Genomic DNA, 4,631 nt, shown 5'->3' with positions numbered 1-4,631 from the left:
ATACGAAGTTGAAATTAATCACAAAAGAATTATACCGTATAAAAAAATCATACTTACATTTCAATGGAACTGTGTAAAGGACTGAATCATGTAGAATCGAAGCATGTACATTGTAGCAGTGTTGATAGTCAATAGTGAGACGTAATCAAGGAACTTGAAATGAGATCGTCCTGGTTTACCCAGGTGAGCCCCGAATCCAGGGACGAGTGTCCTTATGGGGAGAGGCAGAGGGACATCTGAGATGGAGAAGAGGGGAGAGAGAAGCCACATGATGATGAAGGCAGAGGCTGGAGAGAGGCGGCCACAGGCCGGGGGACACTTGGAGGCCCCCGAGCTGGAAGAGGCAGGAAGGACCCTCCCTCAGATACTCGGGCAAGAACCAGCCCTGCTCACATCGAGATCTTGGGCTTCCAGGCTCCGGACGGTGAGAGACGGGCTGGTGGGTGCAAGCCGCCCCAGGTGGGATCATGTGTGATGGTCACCCCGGTACAGCGATGTGGAGCCCTGCGGCGCTGCTGCCCGGAAGCACCCTGGCCCCCCCAAGGGCAGCCATGCCCTCGCGCAGGGGTGAGGACCCGGGTCGTGGTAGAGCCTGACCTGTCGGAGGTGCCTGGAAAGGCCGTAAGGTGATTTGCAGTCAGAGAGGACGGGAAGCCAAGGGCCACCCCTCAGGAGTATCTCCTACAGCCTGGTGGGAGGCGGGTGGTCGTAATGCCTGGTGGGGGGTCTCAGGGCTGCGGGAGGGGCTTCCCCTGTGGCCAGTGCAGCTGCCAACCTCATGTCAGAAAGGGCAGAGGAGCCAGGGCTCAGCCGAGCTCCTCATCTGGGTCACTGGTTCTGAGATCAAAAGGAAAAAATCCCATCTCTCCAACTCTCTCTCTCTTTTTTGAATTAAGCAGAACTATATTATAAACACAGAATGCTTCACGACTTCACGTGTCATCTTTGCCCAGGGATCATGCTTATCTTCTCTGTATCGAACAGATCCCATCACTCCAATGCTCTTGAGGAAGCTTCTAGAAGGAACCAGGAAGACATACAAAAACCATGGGAACTAGACACTGAAGATGGAAGAGGAAGCTCCGCCCACCACAGGCCAGGTGTTCTGCGCTGGGAAGGGGTCCTCTCCACTGCCCGGGGGCCAGCAGCTCTGCAGGGGACACCCCACAACCACATGCCCTCAGGGGTGCTTAAACAGCCTTCTCGAGCAACCACAGGGCCGCTGCCAGACTTAGGCCTTCGAATCCAGTTCGACTCCTCCTCGGGGCGGGGAGGAGTTGGCGGGGAGGAGCGGCCTGTGCGTGATGGGCCCCAGTCAGGCCTCCTCCAAGGCCAGCCTTGGGCGGGGAGGACCTGGTCCATCCATGGGACAGATTCCTGGCCTCCTGGGATCACGACCAGCTTGGAGAAGGTGCTGACGCTGTTGACCCCTTCCTGGAAGACAAGACAGAGATTCAGGGGCTCATAGATCTGGATCCAGGGACCAGGAATGAGCCGATGCTGTTCTGTAAGGACACAGGGGTGACATCGAGACCCGAACCAGGACTCTGGGCTGGGCAGTGTGTGGGAAAGAGGGCGAAGGGGTTGGAGCACCCTTCTACCTCCACTGGTGAAGGTCAGCTGGCCGGCTGCTCCCTGCCTCAGTCTCCCCATCTGCAGAAAGGGGCTGCGTCCTGTAGACGGTGGGGAAACAAGACTCAGACCAGACACAAGGGGTCGGGTCACCTGGGAGCTCACGGGCCATCTTGCGATGGAGGCAGGTTGCAACCAGTTCCTGTGGACTGAGCAGTGGGGTGCGGGCCAGCCGGCCTGGGAGCACCCCCGGCAGCAGTGCTGGGGGCGGGGACCAGCCCTCCAGACAGGCCCGGGGCCTGGGGCCCACCCCGGAGCCCACCTTCTGCAGGCAAGTCTCCTCCCATTTCCTAGATGGGGAAGCTGGGTCCAGGGCTGGTCCCCGGCCTGCTGCGGGAGCCTCTGGAAGGAATCTCCAACCCCTTGGTCTGTGGTATGTGCAGCCAGAAACCCTAGCTGGAGTGGAGGTCAGAGCATCTGTTTAAACGCCTCAAAACAGAAATACCTCTGGTCTCCGCTGACCTTCCAGAAAGGCAGGGCCGGAGGCTTGGGCGGTTCAGAACACTGCTCTCATAGGCTTCCCCCTTCCCTCAGTGGACATTTATCAGGTCAGATGCATGCCAGGGTCAGGCGGGGCCCCGGGGCTTCCGTACCTGCAGACACCTCCAATGCCCCCACCACGAAACTCACAGACACCGGGCAGAGGGCGATACGGGACCAGCGGCTGAAACCATCCTTTGATGAGAAGTGTGGTAAGTTCTGTGAAGGAGGCCAGGGTCCTTTCCTCAGCTGTGAAATGGGGACAGTACCCTTGGGGGGCCACGGCCGGAGCCACAGGTCCCAGGGGCGTGTGCACACAACCACACACACATGTAGGTACACGCTCAAGCACCTCGAGTACACGCCTTCATGCACATACTCACACACATCTGCACATTCACGAGTGCGCACACACAGGCACACAGCGTCTGGCCCAGAGCCTGGACTCAGCTCCACGGTGAGGACCGTCAGTAATAAACGGTACAGAATGCTCTGGAACGTTGGGTCAAAGCTGGACTTCTCACCACCTTCTGATTCCCAAAATGGCTATTCCGTTTTCTAGGCTTGGGATTGCCTCTTAGGTAACCCCTTCCAAGAGGGGGCTGACTCCCCACTATGGAATGAGACTGCTCCCCCAAGTCTATAAGCATGGCTTCCCGTTTTTAAAAACGGCATCACAGGGACTTCCCTGTTGGTCTAGGGCCTAAGATTCCACACTCCCAATGCAGGAGGCCGGGACTCGATCTCTGGTCCGGGAGCTGGATCCCACATGCTGAAGTGAAGATCCAAGATCCCAAGTGCAGCAGCTAAGCCCAGTGCAGCCAAACAAACAAGCAAAGAACCAGCCTCGCTGATGACTGAAGAGATGCCCGGACGGAAGCCAGGCTGAGCCCCCGTCTGCTGGCAGGGAGGGGCGGGAAGGCGCCTCTGAGGACTGGAGAGCCTCTGGGTTCAGTGCCCAGGGGACGGCTGCCTCGGAAAACATGTCCCGTGACATCAGGGAGGCAACGTGACTCCCGTTCATCCAGGAGACACGCCCCCGGAGGACCCAGAACAGCCCGCCTCCCCCACCCCCTCCTGGGGCCGCACCGTGCGTGGTACTGTGGGTCGGCCACGCGGCCTTCTGGACCTCAGTTTCCTGCTCTGGAAAACGGCGTGATGACAGCAATCTGGGGAATCACTGCACTCTTGCTGCACTTGAAAGGGAGCGCGTCTGGGGACCGGGCTGGGGGCTGGAAACCCCTCCCAGCAGGCCAGTCACTGCCTGGAGGAGAAGCCGTGAGTGGGTTCAGGCAGGTGGGTGGGGCTTCCCCCTCTGTGTTTAATTCTGAAAAATTCCAAACCACCAGAGAAGTTTCCTGAACAGCCTCAGAAACCCCCATTCCCCGCTTCCTCCACAATTACTGACGTCTGCCACGTGTGTGTCTTACTCTTCTGTGTGTCTGCAAGCTCAGCCGTGTCCCACTCTTTGCGACCCCATGGACTGGAGCCCACCAGACTCCTCTGTCCATAGGCTTTCCCAGGCAAGAATACTGGAGTGGGTTGCCATGCCTTCCTCCAGGGGATCTTCCCACCCAGGGATCGAGCCCTCATCTCCTGCCTTGCAGGCCGATTCTTTAGTACTGAACCACCTGGGAAGCACTCCTTACTCTCCCACACACACGTTTTTCTGAACTGTTGGAAACTTAGCTGTGGATGTGTAACACTTTTATTTCTAAATACTTTGCAGCAAAGACACTTTCTACAGAACTACAAGACAAGGAGCAAACTCAGGAAATTTAACCATCACAGTCTATTAACCAACAGACGGTCCACATTCACACTTCCCCACGGGTCGCAGGAATGTCCTTTAGAGCAGTTTACTTTCTTTTGATGGGTTTAAGACTTTTTAATGAAAGAATTTTTAAGTATAGTGGAGTCACAGTGTTATGTTAGTTTCCGGTACAGAAAAGTGATTCAGCTGTATGTCTGCATGTATCTGGGCTTCTCAGGTGGTGCTAGTGGTAAAGAACCTGCCTGCCAAGGCAGGAGACGTAAGAGATGCGGGTTCGATCCCTGACTCGGGAAGATCCCCTGGAGGAGGGCACAGCAGACCACTCCAGTATTCTTGCCTGGAGAATCCCACGGACAGAGGAGCCTGGTGGGCTACAGTCCACAGGTCGCAGAGAGTCAGACACAACCGAAGTGATTTATCACACATGCGCTCATAAATCTATTCTTTCAAAGATTCGTTTCCCATACCGGTTGTTGAATAGAGTCTCCTACGCTATACAGTAGGTCTTTGATGATTAACTATTTTATGTTTAGTGGTGTGTGTATGTTAATCCCAAACTCCTAATTTATCCTTTCCCCCACCTTTCCCCTTTGGTAAGCATAAATTTGTTTTCTAAGTCTGTGAGTCTGTTTCTCTTTTGTAAATAAGTTCATCTGTATCTTTTTTTGTTTTGGCCTTGCTGCCCAGCTTTCAGGAGCTTAGTTCCCTGATGAGGGACTGAACCCAGGCCACAGAAGTGAAGACG

At 55.7% G+C, this 4,631-nt stretch overlaps 1 pseudogene; it reads right to left on the bottom strand.

Moving 5' to 3' along the window:
* Positions 1–908: 908 nt before the first annotated feature.
* Positions 909–1,009, bottom strand: LOC139031961 (U6 spliceosomal RNA; annotated as a pseudogene).
* Positions 1,010–4,631: the final 3,622 nt, after the last annotated feature.

This window comes from Odocoileus virginianus, chromosome 28, assembly GCF_023699985.2.
Source record: "Odocoileus virginianus isolate 20LAN1187 ecotype Illinois chromosome 28, Ovbor_1.2, whole genome shotgun sequence".
NCBI lineage: Eukaryota > Metazoa > Chordata > Mammalia > Artiodactyla > Cervidae > Odocoileus > Odocoileus virginianus.
The sequence above is the reverse complement of the archived record's forward strand: the minus strand, read 5'-3'. Positions and strand labels throughout refer to the sequence as shown.